Below are 23,880 nucleotides of genomic sequence, written 5' to 3'. Positions count from 1 at the left end.
GTATCGATCCGCAGCACTTCAATACGCTCATTGAGATTCCGGGCACTGGCTCAGGGACTCTATCTCGGTGTCTGGTCAATAGCTTATATTTTTAATTTGTCGATAATCAGTCAGGACCTTGGTGTGAGTGCTGCCGAGGCTCTCTGCTCAATGGGGAAGGTGAAATCACTCAAGCAGGGTCATGTTTATGGCCTAAGCTGAACCATGGGAAATGGAGATATCAGTCAGGCTTATGAAAAATAACATGCTATATTATTTTTCATAAAGCTGACAAAATCATATTTATTTAAAGACAAAGATAAGGCACCCAGCTGGCAGCACTCACTTTCTCTTCTCATCCGAGCCTGCTGTGCCCTGGGAAGTGCAAACAGCCCCCACATGTGCAAGCCTTGCACCCACACCCTGCTTCCCGGCCCCCTGCCCTCAAACCTGCCCCCTTGGGACCACAGGGGGTGCAGATGCAGGTATGGCCTCATCTGTGCTCGCTGCTGCACAGGGCACGGGGCCGGAATGTGCCTGTTGCTGCTGCAGCGCCGTGTCCATGCTCGCTCTGTGCTCACACACAGGGCAGGTACCCAGGAGCCAGTGACAGCCCCACCGCAGCACCCCCACACAGCTTGTGCCACTTCTGCTGCTCCTCAACCTCTCCTTGACCTCAAGCACCAGCTGAAACCAACTGCTGGCCTGTAGCCTTAATTAACAGCACCGGGGGGCAATTAAGCATTTGGGCTGGGTGTGTACATATAGCTCAGGAGAGGAAGGTTCTGGGTCTTTGGGGATGTGCTGCGTGGGGCTGCTGGCTCCCTCTCTGCTCTTCAAGAGGGTCAAAGCAAGGATGTGCGGTTTTCATCCGGAGAAGACAACATCCTTGTTTCCAGGTAAGAGCTGGGCGCCAGTGGCTTTTTCAACTGCTGCTTGGATGAAATGTGTACTTTGTTTTATGGCTTTTTTGGGAAGTTGAGGATTTGATGAGACCGAGTTAATGTCTAAAACTCTTGGGTTTTGGAGCCTGCATCTGTGAGCAGTGCCGCTGAGGGCACGTTGTTAATGGTGCTGGCTTTGGTGCGATGGTACCTGTGAGTTCTGGGGGAAGAAAAAAGCCAAGCAGCTTTCAGCTGCAGTTTCAACCCCAGCTTGCTCTGCTGGGTCTGAGGGGTGTGCACCGGGGCTGTGTGAGCCCCAGGAGCTGTGTGTGCAAGGGTAAGCGTGCTATGAAGGCTTCCCGAGTAAAACCGACCCTGCTGGGCTCACCTCCCGTGTGACATGGGAGGCTTGCTGCAGCTTGTCCCCACCCCTGCCCGAGGCAAGGGCAGAGCTGTGGCTGCCTGGGCAAGCAGGGCTGGTCGCAACAGCGGTGGAATAGTTGTGAGGATGCTGTTGTTGGAGATGCGCGTTTGCGAGCACGACTTGGCTGCAGTCATTTGGATCTTTGCGCTTGGTTCTGCTTGAAAAGGGTTTAAAGTAAAAGGAAAGGTGGAATGAGCTGTTGGAAAGCCCCGAGGTGAGATGAGCTGACAAGTCAGAAACTGCTTCTGCACACCTGGAGAGGCTGCAGCTAAGGAAAACCTGGAGTGTTGATCTGGGAGACTTCAGTTACCTTGGCAATGCTGGGAAGAGAGCTGGGGGGCTGGAGGGATGGGGCAGGGCTCAGATGTGGGGTTGTTGCCTTGCAGAGGTGGTGTGGGGGCAGCAGGATGTGATGTGCTTCCCAATGTACCCAAGCACTGAAGTGGACAGAGGGTGTTGTGGTGCGGGGGGAGCTGGGGCTGTGTGAGAGTGGGGAGGACCCCAGGGAAAGGGTTTGGTGAGGCTGGGCTGGGGTGATGGGGATGTGTGCGTTCTGCATTCCTGAGCAACCACGGCAATTAAAGACGTGTAAGGAGGGAGAGGGGCTGGCTGAGGAGCGGTATCCGAGCTGGAGGCAGTGTGTGGTGCTGCAGGGATGTGTGTGCCCTGGGGACAAGGAGCTGTATGGGGAGGGGGCACCTTGTCTCTTCTCCCTCCCCTCCTCACAGGACTGACATTGGTGTGAACAAGAGGCAAGGCTGAGAGTGGGGTGGGGGTGCCTGTGACCCGCCTGTGTGCGATGGGTGATGCTCTTGGACTGAGCACGGGACTGCCCCTGCTCTGCTCCCAGGCTCAGCCCGCACTGCTGGTGCCGAGATCCCCTCTGTGCCCATGGCTTTGTCCACCCCTGCAAGTGCCGGTCCCGTCCCCTCAGGAAAGCTTTTGCTCACCAGCCAGGCTGAGCTGGTGCGGGGCTGCCTCGCTGCTGCTCTCGCATCCACCAAGGAGCACCAAGCTCCCGTATCTCACACTTGTCTCCTTCGATTTCCCTGACAGCCAATTCTGGAAAGTTGGAAGGTGTGCCATTATCTAGGACTACATTATGAAAGTGTCACACGGGTGATGAATGGCAGCGCTCACAGGCTCCCGAGGAGCAGGAGGGAAGAGTGACATTAGGAAAGATTTTCTTTTTATGGTTTCTTCAATAGGGAGGGCTCTTTGGAGGGCTGTATTTCACAGCAGACCATCAAACACTCCTCCGGCCTCCCAAACTTCCCAGGAAGCTGCCAAAGGAGGGCCCTCAGAAGGGAGAAGGTTCATTTTGGTTCTTGCCTTCCTGCTGCAGTGAGCTCCTGGACAGCAATCTCTGCCCTCACTCCCTGCCTGGACCTGCCATGGGGATGCCCATGCTGTCCCCATCACTCCTCCATCCCCTGCCCATCAGCCCTGTGGCTACCCCGGGCTGGCTCTGATGCTTCTTATGCACCACCTCATGTTCTGCTGCGGGAGCAACTAATAAGGTCCACGGGCATGTCATTTAGAATGGTATTTAATAGTGCTGGAAAAACCCTAAAGACCTATTGACTGTGCGGTACAGTGTGTCAGTGCGGTTTACAGGCAAGTACAAGGCGAACATCAATAACCCCCTGTGTGCTGTTACTGCACACATCTCACCATTAAAATAAAGATCCAGCTCAGCAGCTGGGAACCTGTGTGTGCTTCTCCTGCCCTGGTAAGCCCGGTGCACCCCTGGGTGAGCGAAGGGACAAGGCTGTCCCTCTGGGCCCTCCCCAGTGTGTGCCCGGCAGCATGAAGTGGGTGATGCTGTGGGAGCTGAGAAGCAGCATGCACCCAATAGCACGTGTTTGTGACCACGAGGAGTTTCTGGTTTTGTAAGGGTTAAGGTGTGTACACTACAGGCAGAAATGACACCTGCAAACTGCTCCGGTATTGGGTATTGTGGTCCCAGCTGCAAGGCTCTGGTGCTCTGCCCTTGGGTGCTCTCACCTTTAGATACCTCTGTGTATGTTCCAGTGTTCTGGAATCTCCTGATGGGATGAAGCAGGTTTTGTTATCCTGTGAGAGCCAAGGGGGGAAATAGACAGTGTGCTTTTGGAAGTAAACGTTTAGTGTTTCTTTTCCCATACTTGTATATAAGCAAACCCCATGCAATATCTGTTGAAGCCCCAGGGCTGGCTCTGAGATAAAGCAGCTCCCCTTGCTCTAATGCGCCTGTGCTGATGGTGTCAGTACCAGTCTGTATTGCTGAGGCTTGAAGGGGTAACAGCCCCTTGAGAATAAACACACAGTAACTGTTGATATGGAAACTCCATAACTAATACTTTGAAACTCTTCCGCTTCATACTGGATAATGAAATAGTGGATTTAAATGATAGAGTACAGCCATTATTATTATTGAAGGCCAAGGGGAATGGCTTTAACCTGCCAGAGGGGAGACTGAGATGAGCTCTGAGGCAGAAGCTCTTCCCTGTGAGGGTGCTGAGGCGCTGGCACAGGGTGCCCAGAGAAGCTGTGGCTGCCCCATCCCTGGCAGTGCTCAAGGCCAGGTTGGACACAGGGGCTTGGAGCAAGCTGCTCCAGTGGAAGGGGTCCCTCCCCGTGGCAGGGGTTGGAGCTGGAGGAGCTTTAAGGTCCCTTCCAGCACAAACCAGGCTGGGGTTCTGTAAGGCATAAAGGGGATGTGGCCAGTACCGCAGGGCCCATTCCGGTGTGAGCAGTGTGTCCTTGCTGGTGGTGCTGCAGGGACCGTGGCGCATCCCTGCAGTGTGCCCGTGGGGCTGCAGGAGGCTCTGGCTGTGCGTGCTGAGAGCACCAGGGCTCGGCCGGGTGCTGCGGGAGGAGTTTCCCCTCTGAGCCTCTTTGCTGTGTTTTGTGAAGTGGATTCTCCCCCCTCTCGGTGCAGCTCTGTCCTTCCTCTCCCCTCTCTCCTGCAGACCGTGCAGTGTGTGGTTTACCGCTGCCCTGCTCAGGGTGAGCCTTTCTGGTGGGTGTAAATCACGGAGCAGCAGCCACCGCATCATTATCAATGCGGGGCTGCCCTCAGCAGGCGTCAGGTACCTGCTGTGATGCCTGCCCAGCTGTGGGACTGGCACAGTGTGGGTAAAACCATTGGCTGCAGCACAGACTCTGACACTGGTGTTTCTCAGACCCCCAGAAATGAGGGGCTGATGGCAAAGCAATGGGAGGCAGTGGGTCTGGATGTGCATGGGGAAATCTGCAGTGAGATGGGTCTGAGTGCCTTCCTCCAGCACCACCTCCTGCTCCTGATCTGAGCAAGGAGAGGGCCCTCGGAGGCTCATTCCTTTCCTTCTGGAAGGATGGGACTCTGTGCTGGATACCCTAGAACCGCCTCATTTAGTAAGACAAAATGCAAGCAGCACCAGCCATTTTGGTAAAAGCTTTTCTTTGTTTCCCTGTTGCCTTCAGGATATTAATAAAAACAGATTAATAAAATCAAAGGCAGCACAATTAGGGCTTCAAGGAAAAAAATGTTTGCTATAGAGTCTTTCAATTTCCATGGCAGTACTCACGCTGAGCAAATCTGTCTGCAATTGCTGATGAAAAGATAAGGAGCTGATGTATGGAGCACAAGGGAGGTGCAAGTCCCTTTGTGTTCCTCCTGTGCGATGCTCCCTGTGTGGGTAGCAGGTTCTCATGTCCATGTATTCACCTGGCAACGTCTGTAGGTTGGCTGCTCAATGAGGTTATTAAATGATGGTGGCTGGCAGAGGGTCTGGGAGCCCCTCGGGGTGCTGCTTCCTGCTCCCTGCTGGCACCACGGGTGGGCAGGAGCCGGTTCCCTTGGGAGGGATCCCAGAGGAGCATGGTGGGCAGCAGGGTTCTTATCGTAGGCACCAGCAATAACCGGGGGCTCGCACTGGTGTCCATGAGGGGCTGGTCTCTGGAGCACTGAAGCTCTCTCCTGTTCCCTGGTCCTCCCAGCACTGTATCACAAGGAAAGCATTTATTTTAGCAGTGTTGCTGGGTTACTCCATTAACCTGGACCCCGTTTGTACCAGCTGAGACAGCCTGGCATGTGTTTGGGAGCCTGGTTTGCGGTGAATCATGAAGCACCTCCAGCAGCTCTGTGTTATGCAGGATTGAAGGATCCAGATGCAGTGGGGAGGATCCGGAGTGCTGCTTTGGCTGGCACGGAGGAAGCCCATCTTCAAGGGAAGCGTGTCCCAGCCCTGGGAGCCCTCTCTGTCCGACACATCCCATCTGCATGGTGCATGTGCAGCTCATATAGGTCTTGTTCTATTTGCATAACGAGGCTGTGGGGACTTCCCTCGCCTGCAGAACCACCGTGTGAATGTGGAGCGAAGGCAATTATAGCAGTGTTTACACTTGCAGGAAGACACCTCCTGATGATTTTCCGTAAGGAAAATTCCTCCTTGGTGGAGCTGCTGCCTGGGTTGGCGTGTTGCCGCTCCTGGTCGGTGCCTGTTGAGACGGGAGAGGAGAGGAACGTGGGCAGGACCATTGCCTTGATCAAGGCTGAGGTTTTTTCATCAGCAGTCACTCGGGTGGCAGTTTTGGTTTAAGTTAAAAGATGTATTTAAAGAAATAAGGCAAAAGGCTCTTTGCCTGCTCTGCCCCCTTGCTGCCGGGCTGCTCTCGGAGCAGGGCTGGACCAGCACTAGGGCTGTGTATTCACAGGAGCCCCACCGTGGATGCACAATGCACCGGCAGCCTGGCGGCTCTGTCTCACCTCTGGAGCTGCTCATCACCTTCAGAGCTGGAGGAAGCAGGGAGGAGCTCTTTGGGTTGGTTTATAAAGAGAGGCAACAATAAATCAAGTTCAGTTCTGGTGTAAACAGGAGCTGGTCTCAGGGAGAGAATCCGGAGTGTGCTGCTGTGCAGGAGTGGACCCTGAGGTGGAGGAGAAGGTGCTGGGAGTGAGCCCTGGGCCGTAGGGTTTGCTGGTGGCTATTGGTGCCTGCTGGGGGTCAGGGTCTGGTGCCCATCCCATGGTGGACCAGGCACCACCAGTCCCACTGGAAGCGTTCAGCTGCACGTGGATCCCTCCTGTCAAATGCCCAAGCACTTTGTGGAGTGCTGGTAATTATTGTAGCACTAAAACAAAGCACCAGAAGCTGATTGCTTTGGAGAGATCACTAACTATCTTTGTCTAATTACTTGGCTCCAGTTAACATTTTACCACAGACGACTTCTGCAAGCACTTTTCTCAGGGAGGAAAAAAGCCAACCCAGTGTCAACAGCAACATAAAATCCGAATACAGTAACCTTGGAAATAGCCTTTGACATCACACTGGAAAATGAGGGGAAAAGCCTGGTCCTCCCACGGCTCTGAGGGGGGGATGCTGGCACAGCAGGCGGAGGGGTGGGATGTGCAGGGAGGGAGCTGGAGGAGCTCAGGAGCCCTCAATGCTTGTAACAGGCTGAGGAATGGTGGTGGTGGAGGCTGGGACTGGCTCCGTCTGCAGCTCAGTGGTGATAGCTCATTGTAGGTGCTTCCCATTACAAACCACACAAGTTCAGCTGGTGCAGGAATGGAGAATGAGGCATGGTCTGTGGTTTGGAGAATGTCAGAAGGGTGAGAAAATGGATGTAGTCAATGTGTAGTAGATTTGGATGTATAAGTGGTAATGTAATAATGCAATGGCCATGTCAATAAGGAGAGGATTGCATGTTATAAACTGTCTTTGGCAAAACAAACCATCCCCAGCAGGAGTGTGAGCACAAACCTGTCCTGAAGGGGGAATGACAAGGGGGTGAGGAGGGGGGCTGGCGTTAGTGCCCCTACCCCAGGGCTGCAGCCACGACCCATGTGCAGGAGGTGGCACTGTGTAGGTACCCTTTGGTCCTGGGGATGCACCGGGGTTCTCATCCAGCCCTTGTCATCTTTCTCCCATCAGCCCCCTCCTTCAATCCAGCCTTGCCTGCTAAAAATACCCCTGTCCATGAATGAGGCCCAGAACACGGTATCTGAGGTTTGGGGTTCCCTGTGCCACTGTGGGGATGGCCTCAGCTGCTGCAAGGAGGGGTATGGGGTAGCCCTGATGGCAATGCTGCCTGGGGTGGAATGGGAGGCTGCAGTGAGGGGGTTCCCTGCACAGCTGCCCAGCGCTGTGGGTCTGGCAGCACTGGTGGCAGGTTCCCGGTGGGTTTCACTGTGTGTTTCCATGGTCTCCCTGCAGTTCCCTGTGGATGCTTCGCCATTGCAGGGCTGTGCATGGGCTCAGGGTCTTCCTGTCCGGGATGGATGGGGTGAGCCTGCTCGCTGCTCAGGAACATCCAGGTTCCATCCCAGAGCTGGGCATCCCCCTGCTGTGACTGTGACCATCCCTGTGCATGGCGGCAGGTCCCGATGCTGAGGTGCAGCATCAGGTGTGGGGTTAGAAGCTTCCTCAGCAGGAGGTGCAGTTGTGGGGCACTGGTGGCTGGGATGGGCTGGACGGATGCAGCACAAAACCCTCCCAGGTCCCGCTTTCCTCTGTGCCAAGGGGCTTGGGAAGGGCCAAGGCAGCAGCATCCCCTGCAAGGCCTCGGTTCAGCGGTGCGTGTAGCTGTGCTTCCTAGAGCTCGCGTATTTACATACATCCTATAATTACCATCTGCACAGCCAGAGGCATTTGCTGGAAATGGGTTGATTCCATCTGTTGGTGCAATTTTCTCAGAGGAATTTGCATTGATCACTTTTTTATGCAAAGCTTTTGTATAGATCATTTTTCCCCTATTTTTAATACAGCTAAATATTGCTGGCGAGGGGAGAGGCTCCCGGCGGTGGTCCCGGTCCTCACACCCACCGCTGCGGCTGGTCCCTCTCCCCGTCTCAGCTCAGACGAGCACGGGCTGCTCCGAGGTGGCATTTCTCATGGTTGTATTTCGGCCTCATCCTGAATGTGGTGACCTGAAACTGGGAGAAAGAAGGTGCAGTGATCAGTCACCAGTGGTGGCTCCAGACCAGAGCCCGGGCTCCCTACCTGCTGTGGCCAGATGGGGTTTTGTGCAGCTGTGATGAAGGGGACAGGGCTGTATTGATTCAGTGTCTGGGAAATGAACGGGGCCCTCCCAAGCTCCCTTCATTACTAAAACTGCCCCAAGTTCATGGAGTTTACCCAGGAAGGGGGGAGCTGGGCGATGGAGCAGCCCCAGGGTGCAGCGTCCTTGTGGTTTGGGTGCTGGGACAGCAGCAGGGCTGGTCCCGGTCTCTGCTTTGGGACTCTTGGATCCCTCCTGTTGCCATGCACTGGGGAAACAGGGGGAGATCCCCAGTACCAGCGGATGGGAGGGGGGGGGGAGAACTTTAAACAACCCAAAATGGCTGCTCTGGGTCTCGGTTACAGGAGTTATTCCAAGCAGGATGTTAGACTGGCTGATTGGGGCGGGTTAATGGGGCTCACTGGGGTTGGTGGGCTCCTGCCACCGTGTGCTGGGAGGGGAATAAATAACCCAAATCCATTGTGCTGTAAACAGTTATCCAGAAAGAACAGAGAAAATGAAGTGAACTCTTCCAATGCATCACGGAATATCACTGTATTTCATTTACTGTGGCACCAATTAGATGAGAGCCTGTTCTATTAATGGGCACCCTTGCAGATCCATGCTAAATTAACTGCTAGATCTTCACTACAGCAGTCAAATGATTGATTTTTCCCCTTAATCAGTTTATTTCATTAGTTATACATTTATTTTTACATGCATTTTGCCAAGGCACAGAGAAATGACCTATCAAGGTATGTGACATCACGGAGTGATTTGAATATTAACCAAATAGCTATTACAGCAGTGGTGGTGCTTAAAGATCATATGTAAATCAAATGTCAGGGGATAAAATTGCAGCAAGGGCTGTCAGAAAACAATTTAGCTGTGGTTAAAGGGACAGCTCACGGCTTGGAGGATTGTGAACTTTGTGAAGGGCTCATCCTGCTCCCTTTGCCTCCCCCCGGCTCCATGGGCAACGGGTGAAGTTTTCCCCACACTGTACTCCTTTGCTTTGTTAAATTCATAGTGGTTTGGAAGCTTCCGCTTTTGTCTCCAGCACCTGGTTCCTAAGCAGCAATTGTAACTTTAAGCTTGATCTACGTGCAGAATAATTTCCATTTCTGACTCAGGAAGGCTAAATACGTTAAATATAAATAGCTGTGAATAGTGAGAGGCAAAAAATGGCTTCTCCAGTCCTGTAATTATGGGGAACGCATTCCCAAGGGGAAAAGGGAAGCAGACTGAAGTCTGGTGACATGCTTCTCATCTTGTGGATTTCAGGAGGGGGAGCTGCTCCTGCTTGTCTCTGTGTGGCAGGAACGGTTTGTGGTGCTTTGGTGCAGGTCACCGGTGGTGGCCTCAGGGAAGGAGCAGGAGCAGCAGGGTGCTGCAGGTGTGCTGGGCAGCCCTGGGTATAGACACCGCTGCCCCATGGCAGAGCCCCTTCCCCAGGCCTCTGGCAGAGGATGGGCATCCCCAGGGATGGATGTTTATGGGAACCTGGGCTCGGAGCTGAGCTCGCCTTTACCAACCAGAAACACCCAGGAGCAGCCAGACCTTGTCCATCCTTGCTCAGGGCTGGGGCAAAGCCTTGCTCGGGGGCCACCGGAGCCCGTGGGCACTAACGCTTCCCAGTGGGAGCAGCCGCAGCCCCAGCTGGGAGGTCTCGGGCTGTGGGTAGGTGCCGCATGTGGATGCGGGCGCGCAGCAGCAGCGTGTTGGAGGCTCCTGGGCTGGAGCTGTGTGTGACATGGGTGAGCGCAGCGGGGTTTGCTTGTCCTGGGAGCATCAGTGAAGAAATGAAGCACCAATGGCCAATAATCAAGGGCAGCAGAGGGGAAAAATCCCGTGGCAGATCCCGCTGCAAAACAAATGAACCGGCAGCGGGTTGCGATGCGAGCTGTGCCATAAAGCCATCGGTGAGTGCTACCTTCCCAGGGTTTAAATCCCGCTCTCGTGTCCCTGGGGCACCATCTCACCGGAGCCGTCTGCACAGAGTAAACATTGAAATTATATAATTAGCCCCTCAGAGAATGGAGTTCTGAATTCATGGGAGCTTAAAGTTAAGAGAGAAATATTACATCCCTGCCCCCTCCCAGCGGCTCCGAGCGCAGAGCAGGGCGAGAGGAGAGCTTCCAGAGGGCAGGATGGGCTGCACGCACCCCGGGTCTCACAGACCCCTGTGCAGGAGCCGTGAGTAGGGGTAGGGGGGCTGCAGCTGCACCGCAGGGGGCAGGGGATGCGCTTGGCCTGGGTCTGCTGGTGTCTAATCGAACGACAGTGCCGGCAATAACCCGGGATTATAAATGGGAATTGTACTCCATCAAAATTGATTCCCGGGTAAATTGAATATTGAGTTAAATTCCAGTGCCGGGTGGAACCACTGCCTTCGTTGTTGCCATCCAGCACTGAAGCAAATCCATCCCCAAGTCATGGGGATATAACGCACTGCTGTTTGACCTTGGGTTACTACAGTAACCATAAGTGCACAGTAATATACTTTCAGTCACTGTTCAATGCTCAGGGGAAGGTTTTAAGGCCCTTGGCTGGAGTGAATATTTTTATGCAGGCTATAATTTGTTTGAAGACCTTCGCCAGCAGCCGGGCAGCTTCCACCGTGTCCTTCCCTTGTGGATGGAGCACTGTGGCCTGGGAAAGGGGACCCCAAGGCAGCGCTCCCGGTCCTGAGGATGCTCGGTGGAGGTGGGATGCAGGGTTGATCCCTCTTGGAGGACCAGGGAAGGTGAGGGGCTGTGACTGGACCCTGATTCCACCTTGGAGCCCCTTGTCCTTGCTGGTGGTGTGAGGAGCACGAGTATGGCTGGTATCTGCCTTTCCTTGCGCTGTCTGGGGCTGGATGCACCCTGCAGTGAGGAAGAGACTTTGGGGTCTGTCCTCTGCTTTGTGCACTGCCCCATCCCAGGCTGTGGGAGGCACTGTCCCTGCTCCCTGCCCTCTGCCCTGCTCGGCTGCCCCAGGGCCTCATTTGAGCAGAGATTATGCTAAATTCAGCTAAACTGGACAAATGCTCAGCAGGGACCCAGGGAAGAAACCCCCAAACTGATTTTCATCTGTGGATCAGGCAAAATCTGATTCAAGGCTCAATTCTCCAATGGGGGAAATTTGCCCAGAATCCCTGCTTAGCATTTTATTTTAAGCAAATCCTATAAAACTCCATCTGAAGGAGATGGTAACTCCATCGCTGTGATCCCGCACAGGAGATGGTAACTCCATCGCTGTGATCCCGCACTTGGAACCCGGGAACACGAGTTCTGCTTTTATATCATAAAAAATGTAGAGTTTCCTCATGTTGCCATATGTTTTTGCATTTATCTGTGCACTTGCTATAACCCTCTCTGCTGTGTGTGCCTACAGTGCTATCTGTGTCAGCGCTGAAATGCAGCGAGTGAGTGTCATTCATGCAAAAAATGAGCCTAAAACCTCCCAGAAGAGGGGAATATAATAGAATACAATTGTATCATTTAAAAAACTTTGCATCATATTACACAGTAAAAGAAAGATAATATATGCTACGATGGAGGAAGCAAATGAAATATTGCCTTAACTCTTTAGCTGCCCTTGCTGCAGCAAACCCCCTCAGCCCTTGTTGCATCCCTGTTTCAGTGAGCCCTGGCTCACTGGGATGTTCCTGCTTTTCATGTGGAGCCTGATGCTGCACGTTGGGGTGTTCCAGGGTTGCCATCCCCTGGCTCGTGTTTTAGCTGGGAAACTGTGGATGGGGAGAGTGTGGATGCACAGACCTGTGCGTTTGGGGGTTACCCCCTGCTCCTGGGGATCTGATGGGCACCTTGAGCCTGGTGCTTTGGGGAGGCTTCACTGCCCACCTCATGCTCCTGTGTGGCTGCAGCAGCTTTGAGCCTATGGGACCCCCTCCTTGTGCAGGGACCTGCCTGCCCTGAGCTGACCCAGCCCTGCTGCCGCTGGCATGAGAAGGAATCTTCCCTTCCTCTCTGTGAATGCTATCTGTTCCCAAATCATGTATAAAACATTTGCAGAAACCACTTACTCCTCATGTATTTTTGATGAGGCCGATCCGAAGTTAAAATCTATAAACATAAAAATATCAGGAAGTACTTTAGGAAAAAAAAAGTTATTTCAGAAAATATCAGGAGACCAATTTAAAACCTCGTGGCGGCTCCTGCCCGCCCAGGCAGCCCTGCCTGATGCGAGGCCCCACAGCAGGGACCCTTCCCATCACTTATCCTCTGGCAGGCTCCGGCTTTCGCACTTGAGGAGTAAAACCTGTAATTTCATTTAATCCAGGGATAATCTTCTGTAACGTGCCAGGACAAAGATGGGAAGTTTTAGTGCCCCAAGAGCAGATTAAGACAGTTCAGTGCTGGCAGACAGGAGAGCCCCAGTGCCTGCATCCCTTGCTGGGGTGAGTGTGGGCAGAGCCAAGCCCTGCCTGGCTCCCAGGTGGTCCCAGCCCTGCTAACAAGCAGGGATTTACAGGCAATACCAGCTCTGAAGATTTATTTTTCCCTTTCCAAGGACGTGCATCCTTGAAGCCTCCTCTCACTGTGGATCATTTCAGTTGCAGACAGAGTGGGGCCAGGTCCTGCTCGATGTGCTGTGGGGCTGGGGGTGAAAACCATGGGTGCTCTGAGCCCCAGCCACACTAAGGAATTAGGAATTCCTTAACAGCATTAAGGAATAGCCTGACTGTGCTGTCCTCTGCTCAATGCTCTGGTAACAGTGGGGTGGAATGTGGCTGGCTGCTTGGACCCCTGTGCTGAAGCCATTGGGATGCTACAATGGGAAGCATCCCACTTGGCTCCCTCATAGCCACTGCTTTTTCCTTCAAGTCTGTGCTGGCATCAACCTTGACTGCAAAATCCAGCCCAGGGACCTCCCTGGCAGTTCATGCTTCTGTCCCTGCCTAACCACCTCAAACCCCCCCATAAGCTCTCAGGGCTGCCTCTTGCCATCAGTCCTTGGAGCGCTGATGTTTGGTTTGGTCATTTTTCTCTCTGGGGCTCAGTGGGAGTTAACGGGGGGGACTCACCTTGGTACTGGTCACTGTGGTTTGGTTGCTGAGTACTTTGTGCTGTTTGCTGCTGAATCGCCTCCCCAGTTGCTATTTCTCCCTTTCCTAGTGTTTAACTGGAAGGAAACATAAAGAGCTCCAGCAACCCCTGAGATCACATCTAATCCCCAGTGTGGTGCTGGCTGCATGTGCAGGGGGAGCTCGTGGGGCCAGGGCAGCTCAGGATGGCGCTGATGCTCCTCAGCGCGATGTGTGGTTGAAATAAGCTGAAACCCCAGGCAGGGTGATGCAAAGGACCTTTCCTTTCCCCATGCCATCCCTCCTGGACTCGGCGAATCCTTCCTCAGAAAAGCAGCCTGCCGTTTCCTTGTTAGGGCAGTTTGATTGGAAACCCCCGAGGCAAACCCTTGCTTTGGTAGGTAAAAATTGCTACTTTTGTTAATTTTGCCTTTAAGCGTTATTAGTTAAACATTGTTTCTTTAAAAAAATGTATTTAATTTAAACTAAAATGCTGGAAATTTCCTTTTGAGAGTACTTTTTTTTCATGCACATGAATATTAATGCCTTTCTCGGAGAGATCTACTTGAAAAAAAAACAAGAATAAATTAAATACCTACAGATTTTTCTAATTCCTCTTTTTGGTGACATGCCGTCATTACATCAAATTACTGAGATGTGCTCCCATTTTTTTGTGTGTGTGAAAATTATGGAATATAAAGTATATGTAAATGCAGCAAAAGGCTGTGAAGAAAGAACAGGGACAGGAGAGGCATTAGGTATTCAGCCAGCATCGTTGTGAGCCAATTAATCAAGCAGTGGTGAGGAAAGATGCAGAAACGATGAGTTCGCCCTTCATGTTGATGAGGCCGGTCCAGGGCAAATGCTGCTGCACCTGAGCTCGTAGTTAGGCATGCAGAAAGGAATCATGGGAATATCTTCACGCCTTTGTCTTTCTCGTGAAGGATGGAAAATGTCAAGCTGTTGTTTGGCTGCATGTGGGAGACTCGCGGAGAATTCACAGTCTGGCGAAGCGGCTTTAACTCTTTGTGGCCGGGCTCTCCTGCCGCAGCGTTTGGGCTCCATGGGCTGCCTGCACGCGGGGTTTTCTGCCTCTCCCTGCCAGATGTGCCCCAGCTGTGGGGTGCACAGGGAGGAGGTGCTGCACCCCCAGCCTGCCCTTTGCTCTCCCGAAGCCGTTTCTCCCACCGACCTCTGCCCATCCCTGCAGCTCCGGCACCGGCTGCTCCTTCCCACGGGATCAGTGGCTGCAGGACGGGAAGGGCCCCACCAGCCTTTCCCTTGCTGTAGTTTTTCCCTCTCCCCTTGCTGGGGATGTGTTTGTGAGTTTTATTGCCAAAACCAATGGTGATGAAGGTTTGGTGCCTGGAGGCATGGGCTGTTTGCAGGGGGGTGCTGGCCCAAGGCCCCCAACCTCTCCCCATCCCTGTGAGATGTGCCCTTCGCTGTCACTTGTTTGGTTTGATGAGCCCCAAACTGCTCAATAAATATGATGCAAATAGGATGAGTTCTGCAGGCTGTTATCCACCTCCCTTGCCCAGGCAGAGTGTTTTGAATCTCTGGTCCTTCTCCTTGCTCACCTGTAGACCTTGTCTTGGTGGTCCATGATCCCAAACCCGGAACAATCTCAGCTGCTCCTTGGCATTGCTGAGTTGGTGAGAAAAACTGTAACTTCCCCACCACATAGGATGTTTCCCTTTATAATCCCTACAAATCGTTTGGTTTTCCTTTAGCATCATGGTACTGCTGGCCTAATGTTATCTTCTGATCTGGAATAGCTCCTAGATCCTTTCTTCCCATCACACCAGTAATTCCCCAATTACCCTGAGCTTCAGGGGCTGGCTTTGCACCTGGATCCATCCGATAAATTCCTGGCTTCCTCAAATGATTTCAAGACCTTTGCCATGCTGATCCTGCCCTCACCACCCAAAGCTTGCAAACGTAACAATTATTTTCCCTCATACAGATGGGGAATCGCTGGCTATAAGACAGAGCCATTCAACAGGTTTGATTTCAGCAGCCAACCACTGATCACTAGGCTCTGCCTGCAGTTTTTCAGCTGGTTTTACACTCACCAAATAGTATTTTCATCTCAACTCTGATTCCTGAGCTTGCTCATGAGAATGTCATATAAGACGGTGTCAAAAATCTTATTAAAGTCAAGATATGACATTTACTGCTTCTTTTCTATCCAGAAGGCCTATTACCCTGTCGCAGATGAAAATTAGATCGGTTTGCTGCGATTTGTTCTTGACAAACCCATGTTGGCTGCTACTCACCCTGTTATCTTCTTGGTGCTTATAAATAGTTTGTTTGATCATTTGTTCCAATATTTTTCTGGGAACTGAAGTTGAACTGACTTAAACTGATTATAATTTCCCATCCTCTCCTTCCCCTGCGCAGAGCAGGCTCCGTGGTGGCTGATCCGCATCGCCGGTGCCTCTTGTGCCCTGTGCCAGCATCGGGGGGGTTCCCTGCACTGTGTTTTGGTGCCCTGGCATTCACTGTGCCAGCTGCCTGGTCTTTAGCCATGCCAAAGAGGGTTTGCGGGCCCCCCCCCCCCCCAATACCCATCCATCTCCTTCCCTTCTCATTCCTTGGTAGATGGCTCCTTCCTATGGTTTCCTCTTCCCCAGAGCAAGCAGATGCTGTGTCCTGGGACAGGAGCCCTGGGTCCTACCCCCAGTGCTTGGTGCCATCGGTTTCCTCATGTACCAGGGATGTCCCCAGTCTCTGCTGAGCCAAAGCCAGCAAAACCTCTGTGTGGTTTTCCAGGTAGAGGCACAGATTGCAGTCACAGCCACTTCCAGGCAGCCTGGAGTGGGAATCACTGGCCAGCCCCTGGCAGGCAGCTCCCAGCCTCCTGCTCTGCCCCTTGGTATGAAGCTGTGGTGATGCTGTGGTGAGCATGGGGTGGGTGGCAGGCTTGGGGCAGATGGACCAGGGCTGCTTTTGGAGGATGCTCTGTCAGGTCCTCAGTGGCTGCCACTCAAGTGCAGATGAGAGGGGCTGGACACCGGAGGAGAGCACAGGGTCCATTGCCGGAGGCTTCTCATTATATGGAGAAGCATTTCCTTGTTTTTAATTAAATATAAAGACTATCTAACAGTTATAATTAGTACCAGGTGGCTCAGGATTAAAGGGGCAGCATCAAAGGCTTGCCTTGGAGATGCGGAGGCCAGATTTGCCTCCTCCATCATAAATCACCAGGAACCTCTGTTCTCTTGAAACTCCATTGCATGAGGCTGCCTCCCAGTGCTGCTTGGGCTCCAGTCAGGAATTCTGACCCTTACAAAGCCTCTGTTCATATTTTAAAGCAAGCAGAGCGGAACTGCAATGGCTGATAAGCATCAGTCTGCTGAGGTGAAAGCTTTCTGTGGAAGGGTTAGGGGTGCTCGGTGTAAGCTCCTTCCCTCTAAGCTGTGTTACTGCTGGGATGGAGCCTGGTGGGAATGGGAAGGATGGGTGGCGTCGTCTCAGCAGCTGGGTTTTGCTTTTCTGGATTCCTGGTGCCTCCAGCTGCTTTACCCTGCTGTGGGCATCATCTCTGGTCCAGTGTGTCCCTTCTGCAGGAGATCCCACATCATGCCTGGCTGTTGGATGGTCCAAGGACCTACTGACACTCAGAGCCTTCAGAGCCCCCCCAGCTGTATCCCGTGGGTGCTGGCCCCACAGCAGTGCAGGGCATCCCCGTGGGTTGGCCAGGCCGGAATGCAGGATGCAGGCAGCAGTAGCAGTGTCAGGATGCTGTGATGCCTGTGGGGTGGGTGATCCGGGCAGGTGGGAGGCAGCTTGGTGTCGCTCCCAATCCCAGGCTGCTCTTTTGCTCTGTCTTTAATTTTATTTAACATCTCATTTGGTTTGCTCCGCGCAGACCCTGCTCAGCCCACCAGCGCCGTGGGGGGAGCTGACAAACCCATTCCCTCTGACGGATGGTGCTGCCTCCTCCCCAGTGGGGCTGGTGTCTGAGTGACCGCCCTGTTCAGCACCTCCTGCCCCAGCCCTGCCAGGGCTCTGCCGGCGCAGGAAGGTGCTGTGGTATTTAGACCCCGGGGGAAGCCAGGCAAGCACACAGTAAGCTTTGACACAAATAGTGTTTATAAAATACTGCTCCTCCGGGACTGTCTTGCCTACAGTCATCGGGATGCTACCAGTTGCAATAAAATGGACCTGCTCTTTTCCTCCTCATCACAATTCCTGCCGGTGTCTGTTCCCCGGCCAGGCTCTCCTGGTGAGGATGCTAACTGGGAAGAGAGCTGCTGTTACCTCCCCGCGTGGTGCCTGCCTTGCATAAGCAGCCTAATAAACCCTGTGCGATGCTGCCAGACCTCTCGGTGCATAAAGAGCAGCCTGTGGAGCTGGTTGCAAGGGCGAGATAGAAGCGTTAACCCTGCTCCACAGGTCCGGGGGATGTTATGCTGGGGGTGAGATGCGGCAGCATCGTTCCCTGCTGCCTGCGGGCCTGACGAGCTCCAGGGATGTTCTCACAAAGGGTGGCTGTGTCCTCACCTGGTTGCAGCTTTGCTTAAGCCCCAGCCGTGATCAGATGTTTGCTGTGTTCGCCCACCTCTGATAACAGGGCTGGGAGGGGAAAGGCAAAGTCCATACGTGGTCCAGGAGGGCAAACGGGAGTCCTGTCAGCAGGAGCCCCGATTGCAGCATAACTCATTTCACAGCGTGTAAGGAAAGTTGAGTTATTGGGACATGTGACATTTATTTAGTTACATATCTCCTGTGGGAGGTTTCTGGGGCCATTAATGTAGTGTATTTGCATGGCTAGTTTACATGCCTTTGCTTGTTATTGCTGTCTATATTCCATGCACCTCACACTCAATTTCAATTGGAAGTTTGGCAGTTGAGGTGTCACGACTAAAAAATGGAATGGCCTCCCTCAGAAATGAAATAATTTTGTTGTTCAGTTCCGAGCGATTTTGTAATTTCATGCTTGTGTATGATAATTTTATGCTGTCCTGCTCCACGTAACTCAGCTCTGCCAAGCCCTGACAGGTGATAAATACAATCCTTTCCGCCCAGCGTGCGACGGGCCAGGAGGAGGAGAAGGGAGGGGGGGAAGTGGCGATTTCACATCTGAGGTCCTGGCGCAGTTTCACGCCTGGGTTCCAGCAGGTCAATCCACCCGGCTGCGGTGGCAGCACCGGGGGTCGGGCAGTGTCCTGGCAATGGGATGATGCTGGAGGGGAGCAGGAGGTGTTGTGTATGGAGGGAGGAAGTTGTGACTTTGGCGTGTCCCCGGGATGCGGCGCCGTGATTTAGAGCCCAGGCTCTGTCTGATGGAGTTCAGTGGGACCGTAACCTTTTGGAGAAATTATTTTTACAAATCTGTTAAACATTTGAAAGACAGCAATTTCCAATAAAAGAATACGAGTCCTTAACATTTATCACCAGGCTACAGATTTTATAACTGTTACTTCATATTGTTCTTGTAAAAAATGTTTCTCCTCCTGAGAGCAGATGAGTCAAAAGACTATTAAGGAAATGCCAGAGGTACAAGGGGGATATAATGGGTGCCAATAAAATGAAAGCAGAAGCAAACCATTTAAATTAAATTCAAGTGGTGATGAGAATCATCATTCCAACTACAAACCTGGAAAGCTAAACGCTGCTCCATCGCTCCACAGCCTTGCAGAGCAGCAGTGAGCGCTGTGCCCATGGGCAGTGGTGCCGGCAGGGATGGAGCTGGTGGGTGCAGAACCTTCTGGGGCAGCAGCAGGAAAGCTGCTCCCAGGCTGGCTGTTTCTGGGGGGAATCTGTTGACCTGCAGGTGAGGAGAGGCAGGAATGGGTTGAAGCTCACAGAGGAGCATGGAGCAAATTCCCTGTGGGAAGGGCTGAGCTGTCTGTGTGGCTGCAGACGGTTGTGGCAGTGGAAAGTGCAGTGTCTCTGGTGATGTCTGGGGCCGTTTGAGTGTGTTGGGATGGGTACCGTGGGCAAGCCTGAGCTGTGCCCTGCTGCCAGCCCCTGCTTCTTTGCTTGGGATTCAGGCTCCTCTCCCCATTCCTCCCCTGCCCTCAGACCTGTTGTGCTGGGAGCCTGCAGCGGCTCTGCTGGGGGCTGACTTCCCTCCAGGGGAGCGGAAGGTGAGGGAATTCCTGGGTGCGATGGTGGGAAAAGCCCCGTGTTCATCAGCCCCTTCCCTCCCTGCACCCGCCCTGCCTTGGCCTCCCGCACCTCCCATCTGCTGCCCAGCCGCGCTGGGACTGGCTGAGGGGTGCGTTCCAGGTCCCTGTGCTAACGATGGTGCAGGGCACCACGACAGGCAGGTCCATGTGCAATACATGCGTATTCCCCACCGCAGGAGCACAGCCATCACTCACACCAGCACGGAGAGGGCCAGCGGGTTTGTGTGCCTGTGTGTATATAGGGGGTAGGAGCTGCCTGCCAAGGATATGGCTGAGCTGAAGAGGTTGCGTGTCCAGACTGAACCTGATTGGAATTGATGAACCTCTGAAAACCTTCTGAAGCACTCCTCTGGTTCCCAAATAAGGGAAACTCAGAGCAAAAGCTGCTTCAAGCCATAGCTAAGGTTCACCAGGCACTCTGCTTCCAGCTCTACTGAACACTGCCATCAAAAATCATCCTGTGTGCTCTCCTCCTCCCCCCTTCTCTCCTGCAGGCTTGCTGGCTTTGGGAAGCCACAGGTACTGTGAAACATCTTCCAGTACCTAAAGGAATCTAAAGAAACCTGGAGAGGGGCTTTGGACAAGGGCCTGTAGGGACAGGGCAAGGGAATGGCTTGAACCTGCCGGGGGGAGACTGAGATGAGCTCTGAGGCAGAAGCTCTTCCCCGTGAGGGTGCTGAGGCGCTGGCACAGGGTGCCCAGAGAAGCTGTGGCTGCCCCATCCCTGGCAGTGCTCAAGGCCAGGTTGGACCCAGGGGCTCGGAGCATCCTGCTCCGGTGGAAGGTGTGTGTTTAGCTGGCCAAGAGTGAACCGCTTGTTCGTGTGGCACAGGAACCGTGCGAGGAGCTGGGGCTCACCCACGCGGTGCTGCTCTGGAGTAACCGGGCGCTTGCAGTCTGGGGAGGGTTTGTCGGTGCCGTGGGTTCGTGTCCTGCTGCTCCCAGCCCCTGCGTGTCCCCGTGCCTGCCTGAGCAGAGGCTGTGGGTGCCTTGGGGCTTCCCAAGCACAGCAGCGAGCCTGGGGGGTGGGAGCGTTGATCAGCCCCTTCCCTGCAAATTACCTCCATAACGTGACGCTGCTCCGGACGCAGCCGTAAATTAGAGCCGGGGTTTTTGTGGCTTGTTTTCACCCATTGCATATTTAATGTCTCCATGAAAGTATAAATAAAACAGTCGTAACCATTAGAAATCCTCCGGATCTGGGAAGCGCCCAAGGATTTATTTGTTTTCGGGAGGATCATACATATTGTATTAAAACTATATAAAGGGTTTAATAAAATGGCAAAAATAAAGCAAGAGCGAAGGCTCTCAATCTGCACTGAGAGGAGGGAAGTGATCTTTCTTTGATGCCTATTAAATGTTCCAGCAGATGAAACCCTATATTCTGCCAGGAAATGAGTTTGCCACAAGCCGATTGGGTGCTGTCGTGTGTGCTCGACTTTACCACTGTCATTCCTCTTCCTTGAGCAGCAATACATTACGCCGCCTCCATTTTTCATTCCTCACTGCCCGAAATGCAAATTTCCTCTCTCTTGTTTATATTAGGTTTTCAAATATATGGAAATCCAGATATCTGGAGGAAAATGTCAGGGCCAGGAATACTCGTGATCTGTCTTTTTCCCCGGCCTGACACTTTCTCCATCACTTACTGAAGGCGTGTGAGGAACGCTGCCAGTGGCAAGGCTGCGGGTCCAGGGGGTGCTCGCAGCCCGGGGCTGGGATGCAGTGGTTTGCTGCTTGCTGTGCTCCAGTGTTTGCACAGGTTTTGTCACACCTGTAAAGCTGAACACGTGGCCTGTGGAGGACAAGGGCCGCATTGTGCAGGGAAGGTGTCTGAGTGAAGGGGAGAAGGGTGGGCTCCGCCTGGGCACCTGGATGGGATGCTGCCTGTGGTCCAGGGATTGCTGGAGCTGGTAAAGATGTGTGTTGGAGGGAAGGTCACCGGAAAGGGCTCTCCCTGTCCTCACCCCCTCACTTTGCTTGGCCTGGGGGTTTGCTGCTGTGGCTCTGGGGATCAGCAATGAGCTCCCACATCAATGCTGCTGCTTCTGATGGAGAGGGGGAGGTGTTAGCAAGGTACCAAGTGAGTCATGCACCTTCAGAAGGAGTTCATGGCCAAATGGGGCTGAGCACCAGGAGCTCCCCTTTCTTTCCTCAAGTAGGAGGCATACAAATACCTTTCAGTAAGGGTGGCTGTGACCTTGCAGAGCAAACAGCACTCGGTGCTTTCAGCTCATGGTGTTTGTGAATTGCCCACCTCTCCCCCACTGACCTGCCTTGTGTTATGGATTTCCCATGATGGCCCAGCCCTCAAGGCTGGTAACTGTGCTGGTTTATACTGGGCAGACCCAGACCTGCCCTGCTCTCAGCCCAGTGCCACTTCCACAGTGAAGGTGCTCGGTTCCTCTTCATGGCCATGCCTGGCCATGGACGCTGCATGTCTGCAGGGGCTGGGGTGCTTCTGTGCATCACTGAGCTGACAAGTGCATTGATGTGGGCTGCAGGTTAGATGAGAGCGATCTATGATATCAGGCACTTTGCCATCCCCTGCAAGCTGGGGAGGAAGAAGTAGAAGTGTGAGAGGAACAAGCTACCATGGGTGCATAGGCTGTGAATGACACGCTGATAATGAATGTGAACTGCATTGATTGCTTCTCTGTGAAAAAGAGAGCTATTTTAGGCGCTGGCAGCTTTAGGGGATGATCTGAAGGCAAAAATCTCTGTCTCCCAGTGCTGGAGGAAGCCTGATGTGCCTTAAATCTTGTCACGAGAATCCTTCTAGCAGGTACCAGGAGGCTGCAACCGTCACAGGAGTCAGCACAACACTTGTTCCTTCCTTGTTTCTTCACACAAGTACCTGGAGAGCTGAGGGAATGATGCATAGCAGCAAATTCCCTATTAATAGGTTTTTATCGCATCTTGTTCACATTTCTGAATGGGTGTGTTACTCACAGTTGTGCTTCTAATGCTGTGCCCATGCTGATGGCTTATGCACAAAACCTGCCACCAGGCTCTGGTTATCACTGCTCTTGGCACCGCTTTCATCTCGCAGCCCTACAGAACCGGAGCAGCCCCAGCCAAATCGAGTCTCCTGAGTTCTGCAGTCAAGTGCAGGCTGTGGAGCTCGTTGGACCTGGCTGAGTGGAGTCCCTGCTTTCACGATCAGTCGAGCTCCAGCGCTCGAACACCGTGCGAAGAGCATCGTAAAAGGTTGCAAACGGAGTTACGCTGAAATCTGTGTTTGAACGAATTTTCTAGACACAGGCATGTTTTCACCTGTTTACTTAGCCCTGCACAAACACTCCTTCAAGCACTTGTCCATGGAACAGCAAAGAGGTTGTACAACCTCCGTGCTCACAAAGGCCACGGTCTTTTCAAGTAGACGTTTAGTGCCCAGAAAAAGAAAGTTATTACTGGAATCACAAGGAAAAATGCAGGTTGAGAAACAAACAAGCAATTGAAATCATCCCCCTCTGCTGAGCGTCATCTGTCCTGCTCCAAACACCTACACAGAGAAAAAGCTGATGCAGGTCCTGGGTCTGGAGAGCCCATGGAGAGGTTTGTCCCTGGTGCGCAGCTCACCAGGGCTCAGGTTGGGCCTTAAGAGGCGCCTTTTCAGATTTAAACTCGCATCTTCCCAGCGAACGTATCCCTTCTCTGTGTCATTCATAAAGGCCTCAAGCGTGTGCTTAACTTTAAGCCCCGGCTGAGCTGAGGTCTCCGGGTGCTTTGCTTCATCAGAGCTCCACTTGTGCGCAGCCCCCGGCAGAGCGCAGGCTGCTGCCCATGTGCCGCTGCGATGCTGCAGCGGGTTTATCACCTCCGGCCTCCACGGGGGCTGGCATCACCGCGCCTCTCCTCACCCTGTCAGGAAAGGCGTTCCTGGAGTTACGGAGAGCGCTGCCGAGTCGGGACAGCGCTCCCGAAACCAGCCTGCGCCCTTCCCATGTGCTTCTGCCACCAGAACTGTGGTGGTGGGACTCCGTGCCCAGGCTTCTCGCCCCATAGTGGCAATCGGGCAGTAGGTCTGGCAAAGGGAAATCACAGCAAGGAATCCCCTAGGGAGCAGGGCTTGCTTCCCCCTCCCCTCTGCTGGAGGAGCCTGGTTTGTCCCACAGAGCGCTGCTGATGTGCTTGCGGGAGCAGCACCAGGTGACCCCAGCTCCCCCTGCCCACGTTCTGCGCTCTGGCAGACTTCTTGTTCCAAACCAGTGGACCTTGTCACACGTCAGAACCCATAAGCCAGACCTCCCTCCCTTGAGGAGGCAGGAGCTGGGATAAAGCAGGATGGACCTTCACTCCTTTGATTGTCAGCTCCAAGCTGATAACTGTAAACTGGAATGATAAGCTCTAAGATGGAGCTATGAGGGATTTTCTTTATGTTCCTATTCCCCCCTCGTGTCCCCAGACCCCACGTCCTTGGCTTATTTCTCTTCTTCCCTTTGGCACCATCAC

General features: G+C 53.2%; 1 long non-coding RNA gene across 1 annotated transcript in view; it reads left to right on the top strand.

Moving 5' to 3' along the window:
* Window positions 1–793: 793 nt before the first annotated feature.
* LOC134161175 (uncharacterized) overlaps window positions 794–23,880 on the top strand; it is a 37,752-nt gene continuing 14,665 nt past the window's right edge. Inside the window, exon 1 of the long non-coding RNA XR_009963856.1 lies at window positions 794–878. This is a non-coding gene — a long non-coding RNA (uncharacterized LOC134161175). The remainder of the gene's footprint in view (window positions 879–23,880) is intronic.

The sequence above is a fragment of the Pezoporus occidentalis genome, unplaced genomic scaffold (genome assembly GCF_034315485.1).
Source record: "Pezoporus occidentalis ecotype Australia unplaced genomic scaffold, CSIRO_AGI_Poc_V1 ctg102, whole genome shotgun sequence".
In the NCBI taxonomy this organism is placed as follows: Eukaryota; Metazoa; Chordata; class Aves; order Psittaciformes; family Psittacidae; genus Pezoporus; species Pezoporus occidentalis.
This window is presented reverse-complemented; position numbering and strand designations above follow the sequence as displayed.